General features: G+C 32.2%; 1 protein-coding gene across 3 annotated transcripts in view; it reads right to left on the reverse strand.

Moving 5' to 3' along the window:
* Nucleotides 1-20,728, reverse strand: part of boi (brother of ihog) — a 265,331-nt gene that overhangs the window by 53,651 nt on the left and 190,952 nt on the right. For all 3 annotated transcript variants that reach the window (XM_073971995.1, XM_073971997.1, XM_073971996.1), the window contains one exon: nt 20,053-20,098. The gene's annotated coding sequence lies outside the window, so the exon portion shown is untranslated. Of the gene's footprint in view, nt 1-20,052; nt 20,099-20,728 lie in introns of those variants that run through there.

The raw sequence follows: 20,728 nt of genomic DNA on the forward strand, positions 1-20,728 counted from the left end.
TTTGGTAATGGCATCAGTTGAGAGCTGCTGGACCGATTTCGATAATTCTTTCTGCGCCAAAACCCGGCTTGGGTTTTTATGCAAAGAAAATTTGACCACGCCCACGTTTACGCCCACTTTTTTCAATTTTAATATTTTCTACAAAAACTACTGAACCGATTTTCCTGAAATTGCAAGTGAATGTACAGGGATGTCCCCCGGTTAAAATATGCTACAAATTTAGCTGAATTCCGGAAGTAGCGGGGTACTGGCGTCGGTTGAGAACGGCTGGGCCGATTTCGATAATTCTTTCCGTAGAATGAGCGCCATAACCCGGCCACGCCCACTCTTTTCAATACATATTTTTCCAAAACCACTGAATCTAATTTCTTGATATTTTTAAAAAATATTCGGGAATGTCCCGTGGTCCAAAATGCTATATATTTGTAGACGAATTTCGGGGGCCTATTGTTTTCTAATCGCTATATTTGCTAAACTTATGAGCGTATCGGCTTGCAAATTGCGATGGTTGCGACCCCGATCAAGCATAATGATATATTAACAAATTTCCTTAAATGGTGATGTTCAACGGACCATCAGGCATGAAAAACTAAAACATATAAAGCTGAAAACACATCCAACGTTTGAGTAAAGTTTTGTGTTGGGCATTGAGAAAAATACAACAACAACAGGGCGACGCCGACAACAAAGTCCAGCGTCGATCTGTTTGCCGGCATATATTTCAAATGAATTTGAATTTTTCGGCATCATGCCCAACAGTGTAAAAACGGCCAAAACGACACAAAACTTTACCCAAACGTTGGATATGTTTTCAGCTTAAGTCTCAATAAGCGGGAAAATTAGACTTATGTTTGGTTTACATTCGGCGTCTTTTCGTGATTTCGAAGGCGTTTCGTGATTTCGCGCGGAATCATGCAAAATTTATCATGATTTCGCATACAAAAATGAAATCATCTCATTTCGTGATTTCAGCGAAATCAACATCGAAATCACAATACACATGATATACAACCCTGTTTTTGCCTAAAAAAGTACCAAAAGTTGCAACACTTTTCATGTATCACAATAAACAAGGTAGGTGGTCAATTGCTGCAACAAAAAATTTAGTATCAAAATTTGTAAACAATGTGAAAAAATTTTTAAATTACTTTGTTACAATGCTATTTTTTATTGTGTTCTCGTACTTTTTTAATGGTAATGTTAGAAAAAAGAGCGAATTGTCAAGAATTGCTTCCTCATACAAATTTCTTAAAAAATACGGGAACAAAAAAAGTGACGGAACTTGCAAAAACTGCAGCAGAAATGTCAAAATCAACGTATCAACTATCGTATATAGATGATAATGAACATGTTGCTAGTGTCTACTATGCCAAAAGTATATGGCAGAAAACAGAAGAATAGGGTGTTATTCGGCGCTATTTTTGTTTAAAGAGAAGTGCAAATCTTGCTATATTTCGGAGTAGGGGAACGCATTTTTAGCACTAAACGGGAAAACTGCTGCAGGTATTAATATTTTCCAAGTTCTGAACACAAATTTTATCTATCAAAATTTTTTATTATGATGTCTGATAAAATCATTTTGTATTTTTTTATTTGTTAGTACTATACACAATTTATACGATATATAGATAATTTTACGATAATTTTCGAAATAAAGTTGTAAAGTTCTATATTGTCGTATATTTTTGATGACTAATTCAATTTACAAAAACTTGTTTTGAAAATTCATGTTCGATCAGCTGCGCATATGCATCTACCTTGATTATTGTGATATGTTCGAAATCAACAAAACAATAAGTGTAAACACCGGGGTGTATTTCAGGATTTCGTGAAATCCAGCGGATTTTAGAGCTCAAGTATAAACATGGCATTACATATTTTTAACTGTTATAATCAGGCTGCTTTATTGTAAAGACATGGGACGTGGACGATAATAAATCCTAAGCACAATCAATGGACACAAAATCGACAAAGTCCATAAGAGAAAAGAAAGGTTAGAGACAAAATCTGTTGATAAATTTAAAATCCTCCTCGGTTTCACAATGTACCGAAGAAGTGAAGTAGAAAATATATATTTTTAAATTGTCAAGCATAAAGTCCATAAACAATTTTCAATAAAACTAACTACTACGGGCCAACAATGCGGAACGGGGTCTGATAGTATTTAATAATTTTTTGTTTTACTTGTTTATGTTTTGTCCATTTTTTTGTTATTATATAATCGAAATATTTTATATTTTATGCTTTATATTTTATATTATATAATTTATATTTTATATTTTGCATTTTATATTTTATATTTCTTTATCTTATATTTTATATTTATATTTTTTTATATTTTTTATTTTATATATTTTATTTTATATTAAATATATAAATAATTATATTATATTTCATATTTTGTATTTCATATTTTATAGTTTTGATTTTATATTTTATATGTATATTGCATTTTATATTTGTTATATGCTATATTTTATATTTTTTGTATTACAGTAATATTTTCTTTTGTATATTATCCAAATTTTCCTCCAAAGCTCCCGATTTTCCATCTCTGTTTCCTACCAGACATTTTTTGCCTTCATCATCATCGTCATCGACAATTATAACCACCACCATCAATATTCGTAAACGATAAACATGCAGTTCGATTTTAAACAAAATCTACGCCTCATTTGTAGGCATTCACCCGAATTGAATGTGTGCGTTGTTCTTGCTGTGTCTGCTTTTGTGATTCTTAAGACTTAAAGGCAAATTTAACCAAAAACAACAACAACAACAAATGACAAATTAATTGTAATAAAAAGTTGATTGATACAAATTAAGTTTTTTTTTGCTTCGAATAATCCAATAATGAAATCGTGTAAAAATATCGGCAAGATGTTAAGAATTTATAACAACGGCCTTTTACAAAACTTCACATTTGTTACTTTCCAAGATGAAAACATCCTAAACATGTGCTTCGGTTTGAGCGGAGCTACAAAATTCAACCATTTTTAATTCGCTCCAAACCCTTTTCTGCTTATAACTTTCCAGAGGTTTTTAAAATAATCCCTAACTTTCCTACCTCAGAAAAAAACTGACAGAACCACATTCCAATATCGGCCTGCATTTCATTTCAACTGATTCTTTTTTGTTTGCCGAAATAAAAGCAACTGGAAATAGTCAAATGGGGTGTTTGAAGAGAAGGAGAAGAAAATAGAAAGCCCAGGAATTTTCTTTTAAAAAGCGTCCATTTTTTGTGTTTGAACCAATTTACCAAGTCAAACAAACGACTTTGAAAATGCTGGCGACGAAGTCAACGACAATGACGATGATGATGCTGCTGAGGCGAATGACTACGCCTAATAATATTAATACAGTACTGGGATTTGGTTTTCCGGTTGTTGGCTGCTTTGCTGATGCCTGTCTGAGTTGTTGTTCGCTGGATAGCCGGCATGCATTTTAATGCTGCGATGAAATGTTGCTCTTTGCACATTGCATTGCATTTTTACCTGTAGCAGAAGAAGAATGAACAACAAGCCATGTCTGCCTTATTTTTTTCCAGCTTCAACATGGATGTCGTATCTGTATCTGTTTTTGTTTGGAAAAGGCTTTCATCTTTGTTCCGACCCATGTCTTCAAGTTGTGGCGAGAAAGACATGTTGGCTGTATGTATGTTTTGTGTATGTGTGTGTTTGTGATAAATCGAACTTGTTTTGGCAGATGTTTGCCAATTTTCAAAATGAAATTGATTTTCGTTAAGGCATTTGGATGCCATTCCACAGGGAAAGATAGGGGTAGACAGGCTCGGCATATACATACATAGGCCTGACAAGTCAGCAGGCCCGATGTATTGTCATGTAATTGAATCGGCCTTAGAGACACCACAAACAAAAAGGAAACGTTTAGTTTTTGGTGTCGTGACAGTAAAGTGAATGTATGGCATATTTTTGGCGCTGCAAGATGAAAGTAGGAGGAAGGGAGAGGGAGGAAGATATTTTCTTTTTTATATAAATAACTAAGGTTTCTTACTAACCCCTTTTTGTCCAACAATCCAAGTAAACATTTTGATTCCCTTTTTATTTATACAAACAAGGACTAAATTTATGCTCCTCCTCCCCTAGCCCATATTTCATTCCTTCCCAAATTAAACAAAAATAAAAAAACATTGGTGACTAAATAGTGCCACCATGTAGTGTTTTGCGCATGCCTAAAGCTCCTCTCGAAAATCTCAACATTCCTTTCCCCCCCTCCCCTTTTGCGATTTCATGTACAACTAGAGCCTGGAATGCTTTGACCGTACAGTAGAAAAAAAAAGAATCACACAAAACCCAAGAAGACTGACTCCCTGGTAATTGAACTTGTTTGTTTTACAGACATTTTTTGCAAGTATTGCATGTTTGCAATGGAAGTACAAAAACAACAAATCAACAATCCGAAAACTACAAGCGCATGTGCATGCTTTTCTCTATGTAAAGCAACTTATTTTTCCTGGTGTGTGGCAAAGTGGCAGAATGGCCAAAGGCAACGATGTTTCGGCCATGGACTGAACTCCTTTATGACGTTGATGGTGGTTGGTTGGTTGGCTTGTTGGTGGTATGCACACCGTCCAAACTTATATGGTGTGGCCATAAAGGTTAGGGAAGTATGCAGAAAAAAACAACCTTTTATTGGGTTCATTTAGCACTACACAGAGAGGGAAAATAAGCGGCACAAACTGGAGAAGATCTCAAGATCAAGGAGAAGATCAATTTCTTCTATGAAAAAAAAAACACATTGTCTTCTATGAAAAGACTGCATAGTCTTCTATAGAAGAAACAGTATTCTATATGAGAAGACTTCAAGTCCTTTTATGCGAAGACTTCAAGGTCTTCTATGAGAAGACTTCAAAGTCTTCTATGCGAAGACCTCAAGAACTTCTATGAGAAGACCTCACGGTTTCTTTATGAGAAGATCTCAATGTCTTCAATGAGAAGACAACAAGGTCTTCAATGAGAAGACCTCTAAGAGAAGACCACAAGGTCTTCTATAAGAAGACCTCAAGGTCTCCTATGAGAAGACCACAAGGTCGTCTATGAGAAGACCACAAGGTCTTCTATGAGAGGACAAAGACGTCTTCTATGAGAGGACCACAACGTCTTCTATGAGAAGACCACAACGTCTTCTATGAGAATACCACAATGTCTTCTATGAGAGGACAAAGACGTCTTCTATGAGAGGACAAAGACGTCTTCTATGAGAAGACCACAAGGTCTTCTACGAGGAGACCCTATCCTCTTCTCATCGAAAACTCTAAGGTCTTGTAAAAGAACAAATCAAAGTGCTTCTGTAGACCATTCTTAAAGAAAGGGTTGTGATGTATACACTTTCTGAAAGAAAGGCTGCTCCTATAGACCCTTTCTTTCAGAAAGGGTGCTCCGATAGACATTTTCTGAAAGAAAGGGTGATCCGATAGACCATTTCTGAAGGAGAGGGTGCTCCTATAGACCCTTCCTGAAAGAAAGGGTGCTCCTATTGACCCTTCCTGAAAGAAAGGGTGCTTCTATTCACCCTTCCTGAAAGAAAGGGTGCTTCTATTGACCCTTTATGAAAGAAAGGGTGCTTCTATTGACCCTTTATGAAAGAAAGGGTGCTCTGATAGACATTTTCTGAAAGACGGGGTGCTCTGATAGACATTTTCTGAAAGAAAGGGTGCTCTGATAGACATTTTCTGAAAGAAAGGGTACTCTGATAGACATTTTCTGAAAGAAAGGGTACTTTGATAGACATTTTCTGAAAGAAAGTGTGATCCGATAGACCCTTTCTGAAAGAGAGGATGTTTCTATAAACCCTCTCTGAAAGAAAGGGTGTTTCTATTGACCCTTTCTGAAAGAAAGGGTGCTTCGATGGACCCTTTCCCAAAAAAGGGTGCTTCTATAGACCCTTTTTGAAAGAAAGGGTGCTTCTATGTACCCTTTCCCAAAGAAAGGGTGCTTCTATAGACCCTTTTTGAAAGAAAGGGTGCTTCTGTAGACCCTTTTCGAAAGAAAGGGTGCTTCTGTAGACCCTTTTTGAAAGAAAGTGTGCTTCTATAGACCCTTTCTGAAAGAAAGGGTACTCCTATAGACCCTTTCTGAAAGAAAGGGTGCTTCTATAGACCCTTTCTGAAAGAAAGGATACTCATTCAAACAGGGTCTATGTTTGAATGAAAGGGTGCTTCTATAGACCCTATCTGAAAGAAAGGGTGCTTCTATAGACCCATTCTGAAAGAAAGGGTGCTTCTATAGACCCTTTTTGAAAGAAAGGGTGCTTCTGTAGACCCTTTTTGAAAGAAAGGGTGCTTCTGTAGACCCTTTTTGAAAGAAAGGGTGCTTCTGTAGACCCTTTTTGAAAGAAAGTGTGCTTCTATAGACCCTTTCTGAAAGAAAGGGTACTCCTATAGACCCTTTCTGAAAGAAAGGGTGCTTCTGTAGACTCTTTCTGAAAAAAAGGGTTCTTCTATTGAACTGTTCTGAATGATAGGCTGCTCCGATAGACATTTTCTGAAAGAAAGGGTGATCCGATAGACCATTTCTGAAGGAGAGGGTGCTCCTATAGACCCTTCCTGAAAGAAAGGGTGCTCCTATTGACCCTTCCTGAAAGAAAGGGTGCTTCTATTCACCCTTCCTGAAAGAAAGGGTGCTTCTATTGACCCTTTATGAAAGAAAGGGTGCTCTGATAGATATTTTCTGAAAGACGGGGTGCTCTGATAGACATTTTCTGAAAGAAAGGGTGCTCTGATAGACATTTTCTGAAAGAAAGGGTGCTCTGATAGACATTTTATGAAAGAAAGTGTGATCCGATAGACCCTTTCCGAAAGAGAGGATGTTTCTATAAACCCTCTCTGAAAGAAAGGGTGTTTCTATTGACCCTTTCTGAAAGAAAGGGTGCTTCTATAGACCCTTTCTGAAAGAAAGGGTGCTTCTATAGACCCTTTCTGAAAGAAAGGGTGCTTCTATGGACCCTTTCCCAAAGAAAGGGTGCTTCTACCCTTTTTGAAAGAAAGGGTGCTTCTATAGACCCTGTTTGAATGAAAGGGTGCTTCTATAGACCCTATCTGAAAGAAAGGGTGCTTCTATAGACGCTTTCTGAAAGAAAGGTTGCTTCTATAGACCCTTTTTGAAAGAAAGGGTGCTTCTATAGACCCTTTTTGAAAGAAAGGGTGCTTCTATAGACCCTTTTTGAAAGAAAGGGTGCTTCTATAGACCCTTTTTGAAAGAAAGGGTGCTTCTATAGACCCTTTTTGAAAGAGAGGGTGCTCCTATAGACCCTTTCTGAAAGAAAGGGTACTCCTATAGACCCTTTCTGAAAGAAAGGGTGCTTCTATAGACTCTTTCTGAAAGAAAGGGTTCTTCTATTGAACTGTTCTGAATGATAGACCCTTTCTGAAAGAAAGGGTGCTCCGATAGACCCTTTCTGAAAGAAAGGGTGCTTCTATAGACCCTTTCTGAAAGAAAGGTTGCTTCTATAGACTCTTTCTGAAAGAAAGGGTTCTTCTATTGAACTGTTCTGAAAGATAGACTTCTTCTATAGACCTTTTCTGAAAGAAAGGGTGCTCCGATAGACCCTTTCTGAAAGAACTGGTGCTCCGATAGACATTTTCTGAAAGAAAGGGTGCTCCTATAGACCCTTTCTGAAAGAAATTGTGCTTCTATAGACCATTTCTGAAAGAAAGGATTCTTCTATGGACCCTTTATAAAAGAAAGGATTCTTCTATGGACCCTTTATAAAAGAAAGGGGTTTTCTATTGACCTTTTTTGAAAAAATGTGCTTCTGTAGACCCTTTCCTAAAGAAAGGGTGGTTCTGTAGACCCTTTCTGAAAGAAAGGGTGCTCCGATAGACCCTTTCTAAAAGAAATGGTGCTTCTGTAGGTCCTTTCTGAAAGAAAGGGTGCTTCTATAGACCCTTTCTGAAAGAAAGGGTGCTTCTCTAGACCCCTTTCTGAAAGATAGGTTGCTTCTATAGACCCCTTTCTGAAAGATATGTTGCTTCTATAGACCCCTTTCTGAAAGATAGGGTGCTTCTATAGACCCCTTTCTGAAAGATATGTTGCTTCTATAGACCCCTTACTTAAAGATAGGTTGCTTCTATAGACCCCTTTCTGAAAGATAGGTTGCTTCTATAGATCCTTTCTGTATGAAAAAAATTTTGAATGTATTCAGGTGCCCATGTTATGCCATCTCTGCCTTGAACTGCAACTAAATTGTTGTTTTGTTTACTTTGTTTTTGTTGTTGCTGTTCAGAGTAGGTTATCGCGAGTGAATCTTTACAATAAAACCAGACCTTTTTGCAAACATTCGCAAAGCAAGAAAAAAATGGAACAAAATAAACAACGAATGCTCAATAAAGAAGGGTTTTTAATGAAACCCTAAACTAAGAGGTGGCCAGACGGACAGACATGCCAACAACATGCCAACCAGTGTAAAAGTCCTTTTGTAAATAAGATATCAAAGCATGACGGAGAATTTGTGTTGGCGGAGGTGGAGAAACTGCTTTCGATAAAAGAATCCAATGCAATTAAGTTTCGAAAAAAGGAATTCCTAGAATTTTTTTCACAAGAAAAAAAATTTTGAAGAAAAAAATTTAACGTGAGAGCGATTAAATTAATGCAGGCAGTAGGAAGTTAGCAATGATGACCATAAGTATGTGACAAATACAAAACAACAGCTAACATTACGTTAGGGAGATTTTTTCAAGCCAACGTAAATGTGTTACATCATCCATCTCAAACAAGTGACAGCATGATCTACAGAAGTCTTTACTTGTCAGGAACACCCTTAGATGAGATTATACTAATCATGACACATTTTTTTGAGAGAAGAACGTCTTGATTGTTAAACCCGGCGTTAAACCATTTCCTTGCCAATTTGTGAGTCATCTTGTAAGAGGTTCTACTGTCTTCCTTAGTAAAATATTTGAAAATATTCTAATTTTTTTTAAAAAAAATTGCCGATTTCTTATTTGGTGGCATTGAAGATGTTTGACATGTTGCCAATAATGTTGTCAAGCAAGCGAAAAACCATACGGCATGCATGAATAACTTGTCGCCATTGCCGCAACAAAACCGCAATAATATGCAACAGAACAGCAATCTGCTAGGCAGCCCTGGGTATGAATCATCCAAACATATGCTAGTGCAGCACCCACAAAGTGTTACGAACCAGACTGACAGCTCCCGTACCCCCCCGCACACCACAAGTTTTGTGGTAGCCGGCATCTGAAAGCCAATAGAAAAATCTCTAAAATGTTGCGCCTAGAGCTGCTTGTATTTGGGACTAATACAAAATAAAAGATGTTGATCATAAGCAAGCAACAATTGGTGGTAATATGTTACGCAGAGCGTGGGGAGGAATTCAGTTAGCATTCATGTTAAATTTCCAGTTGTTTAACCCAGGCAAAAAACACTTATCTATTGCTCTGCTAAACACGCCTGGAAGCTATTGAAACAATTTTGTTGTTGCGGTTGTCTGGCTCTCTCAAGATTTATTTTAATAAACCACCACGGCAACACTTGTTTATTTACCACAAAATATCATCAACCACAATAGCAACAAACAACAATGCAGTTTAATACTCTGGCAGCTAGCAAGCTAATCAACTACTGTTGCTGCCAACTCATCTTATTGTTTGTTGGCCTGATTGAAAACAAGTTTTAGCCTAACTAAAAATCTTGAACTCTGCACACACAATCACCAGCGGCAGGCTTGAGGAGTAGATCAGCTTTGAAAACCGCATGGCAAACAATAATCACCAAAAATGGCAATGATCTTGAACATTGTTTGCCGCGTGCCATTTGCAAATGCAACTCAAGTCGGCAGACAATGGGAGAGGGGGGAATGCAAAACAAAACTCAACTGAAGAAGAATGACATCAAACAACACGATGATGACGCCACCAGCATCCCGGTTAGATGTAATGGAAATGATAAAATGTGTTATATAAGAGTCGTTTCTAAAGTTAGGCAATTTTGTTAAAAAAATACTTAAAATTGACCCTAACTCCATGAAATAGTGATAATTGTATCAGGTTGCGTATTAGTATTATTAATAGATTTCCACTGAGACGTATGAGTACTTTAAATTTAAGTTCATTACACGTACAGTGGATTTCTGGTGATTTCTTATGAATATTTCCATTTGTGGATTTTTATAAATTTTTCCTCAAACCACCAGAGGACAAGAACCCTCAGAATACAATAAACGTTTGAAAACTGTTTAAAAAAAGTCCACATTTTGAAAGAATATCTTTTACAAATCCGTATATTGAAAAATGTTGTTTAATCCAAATTTTTAAATTTTTTTCAAGAAATCAAGGTGGTGAACTTTTGGTTGAAAAACTGATGTTGAAAAATTGTTTTTATTTTTATTTGAAAACCCATATGTTGAAAAACTATTTTTTAATGCAAGTTTTGGATTTTTTTTTTGTAAAATCCAAGTAGTATTTTTTTAAATTCACGCACCGAAGAAATATTTTTTAAGAAGTCCAAGTTTAAGAGTTTTTTAAGACATACACGATTCCAAAATTATTTAAAAAGTTGATGTTTTACAGAAACATTTTTGGTTTTTAAATCCACATTTGTAAAAAATTTACATATATTTTTTAATGCACATTTTAGGTTAGGTTATGAAAAAAATGTTTTGTTTTAAATCCAATTTATGATCAATGTCATGAACAATGTTTTTTTTTTAATCTACGTGTTGCAAAAATATTCTTTAAAATCCACGACTTAAAAATTATTAAAAAACCCACGAATATTATTTAAAAAATCTGTATACCCATATATTTTTAAAAAATTCATTTTGGAAAAATAACTTTTAAAAATCCACATTTTTAAATCCGGATTTTGGAAAAATAACTTTTAAAAATCCACATTTTTAAATCCGGAAAAATATTTTTTTTAAATCATGATTTTGAAAAAAAGTGTTTTTTAAAGAAGATTTTGAAAATTTGTATTGATAATTCAGCTTTTGAAAAATTGTATTGATAATCCAGATTTTGAAAAGTTGTATTTATAGTCCAGATTTTGAAAAGTTGTACTGATAATCCAGATTTAAAAACAAAATTGTTTTGAATATACAGATTGTGAAAAAAATTCTCTTGTGAAAATCGAGATTTTTAAACAATGTTTTTTTTTGAAAATCCAGATTTTGAAAAAAAAATATTTTTTATAAAATCCACATGTTAAAAAACATTTTTTTAATCAACGACTTAAAAAATATTTGTTTAAAAATCCCCGTGGTAAAAAAGTTAATATTTTGCAGAAATATTTTTCGTTATTAAATCCACATTTGTAAAAAAATCAAATATGTTTTTTTAAATGCATATTTTGAAAAAACCTTTTTTTTTTAATTCAGGTTATGAGAAAATGTTTCACGGTGTGCCCTAACCAAATTTAAATGGTTGGATGGTGCTTACACCTGGGAAGTTTTTGCAGGAGGCGATACAGTCAGTGCATTGTCTCAATTTGAACTTGTATATCTCGGAAACGGTAAAACCTACGAAAATATCATACAGTTCAATCTTGTGGTGAATTTTCACAGCTACAACATTTTCTTTGGGCCCATTTACATAGGACTCGCGGTTTCCAAGCAAAATTGTGAAAACCTAAAGAACCCCTAAAAATGTGAACTTAAATCGCGATTTATTTGAAAATCTCTCCGGCGATTTTTTTTGTTTCTTGATATTTCTCATCTATGAGCATTGTAGTTTCAGAATCTGCAAAAAGTGTCCAGGTGTAAGTACCTTCCATTTAAAATTAGTTAGGGCGCTCCGTGTTTTTTTAAATCCAAGTTGTGAAAAAATTACTTTTTTAATCCAAGTCATGCAAAATGTAGATTGAATGTGGCAAAAATATTCTTCAAAAATCCTCGATTTAAAAATTATTAAAATATCCACCAAAATTATTTATAAAATCTATATATCCATATGTTTTTAAAAAATCCACATATTAAAACAAAAATAAAATAAGAAATAAAAAATGGAAATTAAAAAATTCACATTTTGAAAAAAATATTTTTCGCAAAATCTAAATTTTTAAATCCATATTTTTAGAAAAGTGTTTTTTTTTTTTTGCAAAATCAGATTTAAAAAATAGTGTTTTTTAGTCCAGATTAATTTTTTTTTTTTTTTTTTTGAAAATCCAGGTTTTTTTGATAATCAAGATTTTGAAAAAAATGGTTTTTAATCAAGATTTTGAAAACTGGTATTGAAAATCCAGATTTTGAAAAAAAATTGTTTTGAACATCCAGATTTTGAAAAAAAATAATTGCGAAAATCCAGATTTTGAAAGAAAGGTTTCTTTCGAAATTCCAGATATTGGAAAATTAAAATCAAATCGGAAATTTTATTATGCGTGTTGAGAAAAATATTTTTTAAATTCAAATATTAAAAATATATTTTTTAAAAATCCCAGTGTTGAAAAATATTTTTTTTAAAAAACCCTGTGTTAAAAAAACAAACATTGTTCAACAACATCCCATACGGGACAAGGGATATCAATGAGTGCACCCCGATTCATATTAGCTCAATGATATGGGACCTACTGTTTATCGCCGAGTCCGAACGGCGTGCCTTAAGACATCACTTGTAGAGAAGTTTTTCAAGGCTGATATACTCAGGAAATGTCGCCAACATTACTGAAGGGTATTTTGCCACCGTTGAAAAATGTTTGATGTTGCCTGGCCGGGGAATCGAACCACTGACCTTCTGCGTGCAAGGCGGGTGTGCATACCATTGCACCACGGTGGCACCCAAAAATTTAAAAAAACGCAAAAAAAATATTTTTCAAAAATCCAACAATTAAACAAAAAAATTCAAAAATCCCAGTATTGAAAAAATATTTTTTAAAAACCCAGTCTTGAAAAATATTTTTTTTAAATATACACGTGTTAAAAATTAAAAAATAAAAATATATTTTAAAAATCCCAGTGTTGAAAAATATATTTTTTTAAAGCTTGTTGTTTTTTAAATTTGAAAACAACAAATCTCATATTAAGCTGACTTACTTTACAAATAAAAAAATTCTTAATATTTTTTTAAAAATCCAAGTATTGAAAAATTTTGTAAAACTCCCAGTGTTGAAAAATATTTTTTTAAATCCACGTGTTAAAAAAGTCTTTTTTAAATCCATGAATTGAAAAAATATTTTTTAAAAACGTATTGAAAAAATATTTTGTACACATCCCAGTATTAAAAAATATTTTGTAAAAATCCATGTATTGAAAAAATATTTTTTAAAGAACCCAGTGTAGAAAAATATTTGTTTAAATACGCGTGTTAAAAATTATAAAATATTTTTTTTTTAAATCCCAGCGTTGAAAAATACTATTTTTTTTTAAAAACTTGTTGTTTTTAAATAAGAAAACAAAAAATCTGAGATTAAGCTGACTTGTGTTAAAAAGATATTTTTTTAAAAATCCATGTAGTGGAAATATTTTTTAAAAATCCCAGTGTTGAAAACTTTTTTTAAATCCGCGTGTTAAAAAATATATTTTTTTTAAATCCTAGAATTTAAAGAATATTTTTTTAGAAATCCAAGAATTGAAAAATATCTTTTTTAAAACCTATTGAAAAAATATTTTGTACAAATCCAGGTTAAAAAAATATTTTTAAATAATGCATGTATTGAAAAAATATTTTTTAAAAATCCCAATGTAAAATATTTTGTTAAATACGTGTATTTTTTTAATCCAAGTATTGAAAATTTTTTTTTTTAATATCCCAGTGTTGACAAATATTTGTTAAGAATCCAAGTATCGACTAATATTTTTTTTTTAAAAATCCACGTGTTGAAAGATATTTAAAAAAAATACACGCATGGAAAAAACTTTTTCAAAAAATCCATGTGTTGAAAAAACATTCTATAAAAATCCGAGTGATGAGAATATTCTTTAAAAAGTCCACGTGCTGAAAAAATATTCTATAAAGAGTCCAAGTGCTACAAAATTTTTCTTTAATAAATAATAAGAATCCATGTGTTTAAAAATTGTGTGTTATGAAATAAATTCACGCTATGGAAGAATATTATTTTAAAAGTCCAAATTATGGAAAAAATATTCTTTAAAAATCTAAGTTTTAATAACATTTTTTTTTTAAATTCACATTGGCTTTTTTAAATCCACTTTCGGAAAAATTTGAAAAAAACACACGATTCGATTTTTTTTGCAAAACATTATTTGGGAACCTTTTGTATTTTATTTTGTTTTTCAAAATAGTCAGGCTTAATCCCATAGTCGTTGTTTTAATAGTTTATTAAAACAACTTTAATTTGTTAGTGGGAAAAAATTGACGATGTTTACCAATGGGTAAGACAGGGAAGACTATAGTTACATATCTCACCACAGATCTTCATCAGTTCCCTTGTTTCTTGTTTTTCAACAAGAAACTTTTTATACCTAAGTGTCAATTGCCCGTTCAAATAGATACGTGGTTAAAATTGTTTTAAATATTCTTTAAAAAACATGATTTAAATAAATTTTTTCTTAAATCCAAGATTCGAAAAAAAGATTTTAAAAAAAAATCCACGTCTTGAAAAATATTCTTTGAAATATCCGAGTTTTGAAAAAAAAATCTTTAAAATCCTTGTCTCGAAAAAGAAATCTTTGACAAATTCAAGATTTGAAAAAAAAAATCATCCAAAACTTTCGGAATAATCACGTTTAAAAAAGAAATATTTGTTGTGGGATTTATTACCATTTTTACGAATATTGTAAGCAATTGTAGTAGAACAATCACCATAACATACATGTTAATTATGCCGAGGCGATTTGAAAACCTTAATGGGCCCTTCGCGTTTCTGATTCCTGGGATTGAACTGAGCAAAAAAGTCCACTGGAGCATAGGTCTACAGTGAAAATCGAGCCTCCCGATTTTCACTTGAATTTTCTTATTCACGTTTTTTAGATATTTTGGCATATAACAGCCAATCCATTGAGATTTTCAATCGAACACAAGGACAGAAATTGTAGCCAAGGCAGTAATTAATTACTCTCTAATACATCGTAAAGGCATTGGAACGCTCCTTCAAGCAGTTTTGGCCTTGCAAACTTTTCGAAAAATTTCGTTTTATTTTTTTATAACGGTAAAAGTAGTGAAAATCTTGGTTTCTTATATTTTCAAATTTACACGGACATTTTTCTTTTTTATAGCGGATTTCTATTGATCCTTCTTCCTATTAAAGGGGTGAATAATATCTTTCGAACAAGTTATTATGTTTTTAAATCGGTTAATAAATGGCTAAGTTATAGTTGTTTAAGTCTGAAACCCCCCACAAAAAATTTTTTACTGAATTTAGACTTCGTATTGAAACTTTTGTCAACGCTATGAGGGCGATGGACAACGCTGCAGTAAAAAAGACACGTTAAGTCGCCTCTAAATTCTAGAAGCTCATGTAAGAGCTGTAGTAGTGCCACAGACTGAGCTACTTGAACTTTTGTTTTAGCTACCTAGAAAAGTTATCATCTACGCGGTAATGGTGTACCGTAAAATGTACAGTACAATCGTGATAATTCGTATCTCGATAATTCGTAACAAACACAGATCCCTTGAAGCCATTTCATTCGCATTTAACCCCGCTAATTCGTAAAAAAATGGCCGGTCCCTTGGATTACGAATTATCGAAGTTCTACTGTATAATTTTTTCTTTGTAGATCATTAGGCGTATGATTACTATTAATTGCTGTTTCATGTGGCGTATACCTTATATTAATCATATGCTGGTACTAGATGCGTATGCCTATTTTTAATTGCTTAGTTTTAACATATTATCTGGCTAAAGGATTTAATTACAACCTTCTTAACAATATAAATGTCATCTTGAAATTCAATTTTAGAAACACCAATAAATCTTCCAAGATTATGTTTTTATAATTTATTTTTATAACCAAGAAAATCGATATATTTTCTCATCTGTAACAATTGTTATTATCACACAGAAAAAATACGTGGACAACCATAAAATTAAATGCAATATAACAAGCAAAAGAGAACACTAACAACAACCAAATCACTGAACCTTAACGATTTATGGCAAAAAGATAAAACGCATATAATTTAAAATTCTTTAGAATATCTGGACTCGTCGTCGTCGTCTTTGTACATGACATGGCAAAAGTAGTACGTGAACAATAACATAGTTACACCACCACACTGCGCCTATAATTTTTCTATAAAAGGTATGTTATTGTAAAGCGTGTGTTCACTATCTACCAGCCTGCCAGACTGCTTTCGATACTTTTACAGAATCTTAAAGGGAAAATCAGATTTTTTAACTTCACTTAAAAAAAACGAAAAAAAAAACAACAAAAAACAAAACGACGACGCCACACAACCAACCACTTCACTTACATGATACTCACGCTCTTATACGGCGTCTGATTATTAAAGTTTAGCGCAAAAAGGAGGCGTTATGCGTTTATGCATACAAACAAATCTACGGCAACAATCTGTTGTTGGAAAAATAAGGCAATACCATACTTGATGGCATAACTTAACTTCATTATCATCTCTACAATGGCCACACAATTTAGGAACTTTGTAAAGTCACACCATTCTTCCCCTTCTTTTAAAGCTTAACATGGAAAGAAAATAAAATGTGATTTTGGTTTACTTCAAATTCCGGCTACATACAGAAGAACAAATATTTCAAAAAATTACAAGAACCTGAAATGGAGACCAAAAGGCGACCTCGTATGACAAATTATGGCAATATTTGGTGTGCATGATTATTATTAATTATCGGGGTGTCTTAGTAAAATTCTCATTGTTCCGAAACTATGTTAAGTTTCAAAAAAAAAAAAACCTTCTGAAATCAAAACATAGCCCTTTATGAAATCTAAGAGGAATTTTCTTCTCTCTGAAAAGTGAACAAGAACGTCCTTTGGCAAATATAATTATTAATTGACTGTTAATTATTGGGTGCGTATGATTATTATTAATTATTGGGTTATTTTAGTTAAATTGTCGTAGTATCGAAACTATAATTGGTTTCTTTGAAAAATCTTCTGAAATCAAAAGATAAACTTATTATGAAATCGAAGAGAATTTTTCTTTTGCCAGTCAAGTAATCAAAATCTGTGGTAAATGTTGTCAATTTAGATGTCAACTAGAAAATGAAAACCTCAAGCACTTATTGCAGTTTTTAGGGGACTAACATGTTCTCATTCTAAAACCTATGGTTAATTTTAAAAAATATTTAAGCTCTAATGACATTTCAAAGCTTTAATGGCATTTATGACTATTTTAAAATTTGACCACGGTTGCGTATGAGTATTAATAATTATTGGGTTAGTTTAGAAAATTTCATGTAGTTCCAAAACTATTTAAGATTTTCTCAAAATTATTTTCGAAATCGCTAGACAAACCATTGCAGAATCTAAGAAAAGTTTTCTTGCAACACTCAAGTCACCAGGAAATGTAATATATTCAGATTTCAACTATAAAAAAGATCCCCAAAAACTTTTTGCAATTTTTGAGGGCGCTACCTGCTTTTCATCCTAAGATCTATGGCCTCAGTTTAAACAAAAATTACACTTTGATTGCATTTCTATTATTTTTGAAAATAAATTTAACCTCTAAGTCTAGTTTTAGTTTATCCACGGGTGCATATGAATATGAATAATTATTGGGTTAGTTCAGAAAATTCTTTGTAGTTCCACAACTATTTAAATTTTTTTCAAAATAATTTTTGAAATCGCAAGACAACCCATTGCAGAATTTTAGGCAAATTAACTTCTAGCACTCAGGTAACCCGAAACTATGATTAATTTAGTATCAAATATAAAAGATCAATGGCTTCAGATTAAACAATAAGAAACCTTTCTTCCATCTTTATATTTTTTTGTAATTAAATTTGCAATTTAAGAAAAATTTTAATATGGCTACGGGTGCGTATGACTATTAATAATTATTGGGTTAGTTTAGAAAATTTCGTGTGGTTTCGCAAGGCAAGCCGTTGCTTGTGGAGGTGGTTCATTTTTTCACAACGGAGTTCACGTCAGGGTGTTTCTGCGAATGTTTTCATCGCCTATTGTCATACAAATCTGGTTTTCCATCGTTGTTTTCATATAGCTCAAGATATGTTTTGGAAAATGTTAATTTCTTAGAATATATCCTCATTTTTAAGCTTTCCAAAAGTATTTTCATTTTAAAAATCGCTTACTTGCTTCAGGAGTTACAAGGTTTTTTGCGAAACAACCTGTTAATTAATAACAGTCATACGCACTGATGGCCGCAATTAAAAAAATCCTCATAACTCCTTAACTACAGCTTGGATTTTGTACATGAAAATAATTTTGGAAAGCTGAAGACAAGGCGAATAAATGAAAAATATTTTTAGAAAGCGTATTTCTGATATAAAAAGGTAGAATTACAAAATTGATGGTATAATAAAATAATCGTGGAACTTTTAATATTTCTATTAGAGAAATATCAATACTTAAATCATTATTTTATATGAATTAGACAGTTTCGAGAGCCTTTTTGGAAACTTATTTGGATATTAAAATAAATCCGTAATGGAGTTATTCTGGCCAATAAATATCATAATTTTATGGCTTTATCTAAGTTGCTTATTGGGTCATATAAAATTAATTGCTATTTTAACGTCTTTTTGTTTTTTTGTTGGTTTTAATTTGAGCATGTTTTTTTACTTGCAATAAAAATCAATCATTTCTTGTAATTTAGTTAATTTGTTTCTTTGTTTATAAAAATGTAACTTTAGGCTACAAACTTATGGCTTTAAGAACTCCTATGCTCCATATTGGTGCCATTTAAAATTAATTTTTATATATAGCTCTTTTTCAATTTGATAACTTTTTTATTTATTTTTAATAAAAAGCGCATATAATTTAAAATTCTTTAGAATATCTGGACTATATTCTAACATTGCCATCATAAATCTGGTTTCCACCGTTGTTTTCATATAGCTCAAGATATGTTTTGGAAAATGTTAATTTCTTAGAATATAGCCTCATTTTTAAGCTTTCCAAAAGTATTTTCATTTTAAAAATCACTTACTTGCTTCAGGAGTTACAAGGTTTTTTGCGAAACAACCTGTTAATTAATAACAGTCATACGCACTGATGGCCGCAATTAAAAAATCCTCATAACCTCCTTTACTTTACATCCTTTACTATGGCTTGGATTTTATAAATGAAAACATTTTTGGAAAGCTGAAGACATGGCGAATAAATGAAAAAAATATTTTTAGAAAACGGGTTTCTGAAATAAAAAGTTAAAATTACCAAATTGATGGTATCATAAAATAAAAGTTTTAATATTTCTATTAGAGAAATATCAATATTTTAACCATTATTTTATTTGAATTAGACAGTTTTCAGAGCCTTTTTGGGAGACTTGTTTGGAATAAGAATTTTTGAAATCGCAAGACAATTATCTTCTAGCACTCAGGTAACCCTAAACTTTGGTTAATTTAAGTACCAAATATAAAAACAAAATCCTCAAGAACTTATTACACTTTTTGAGGCCGCTAACAGATTCTCATTCTAAGATCAATGGCTTCAGATTAAACATTTTTGATGGAACTGCCTGCTTCTCATTTAAACAAAAATGAATTTTTTATTTTATTTCTATACTTTTATAATTGTGTTTATAAGTATTGGGTTGATTTAGAAAATATCTTGTAGTTTAAAACCTAAAATATTTTAGCATTGTAAAAGATTCCTATAAGTGGTGTCCTCCTATATGATAACTTTCCTATTATCCTTAGATATTATGGAACTTTGTCATTTCCTTTTGTGACGGCCGAGGGAAGATGTTTCCTTGTTTCTTCTAAGCTTTAGCACTTTGGCTTTAGTCATGAAACATTTTTTAGAACGCCTTCAAAACTATAGCCATTAAATTGTAAGGATTTTTGAAGAACCATAGGCTCGGCTTTCAGTAATGTCAAATTATTGAATATTTCTTTCGAAATAGTTTCGAGAATTATTTCTTTGTGCGGCGGAGTTGCAGTATTTTTCTTGTTTCTTTTTAAAATATAGCAACGAGATAATTTACAAAAGACAAATTTCGAGATCTTAATCATCAAGACTTACCAGTAATTGACATATTTTATTCAATCAGCTTTTATGAAATTTTAATCTGAAAAAATAAGAAAAAAATATTTTAAGTTAATAATTAAATAATCGATATTGAATATAGATGATTATTATTATTATAAATATATGTTTAAATAAAAACAAAATAAAGGTAGAACTAAATAATAAAAAGAATAGATAATTATTATTTTGTGTCATTGTTAAGGTGGTGGTGATAAGTGTGATTAGTGGAACTTTACAAGTTGTACCTAAGACCTATATAAGTCAGCTAAAGCTAACCTCCACTCTCCAGATATCCGGTACACTTGAACTAAATGTATACGTATAATGTCCTATTTAATAAACTTATTATTTTATATCGAAGACGTACAATTTGTATCACCTCTATTCCGATGTTGGCATCATAAATCTGGTCTTTCATCGTTGTTTTATAATAGCACAAGATATGTTTTAGAAAATATTAATTTCGTATAATATAGCCTCATTCCTTAGCTTTTTGAAACTAGTTTCATTTTAAAAATCGCTTACTTCCTTCAGGAGTTATAGGGATTTGTGTGAAGCGACCCTTTAATTAATAATAGTTATACGCACTAGGGTACCAATTTAACAAATTCTCATAACTCCTTAACTATGGCTTGGATTTTTTTACATGAAAACATTTTTAAAATGCTGC

This window comes from Musca autumnalis, unplaced genomic scaffold (assembly GCF_047663935.1).
Source record: "Musca autumnalis isolate F117 unplaced genomic scaffold, ASM4766393v1 scaffold_3, whole genome shotgun sequence".
NCBI lineage: Eukaryota > Metazoa > Arthropoda > Insecta > Diptera > Muscidae > Musca > Musca autumnalis.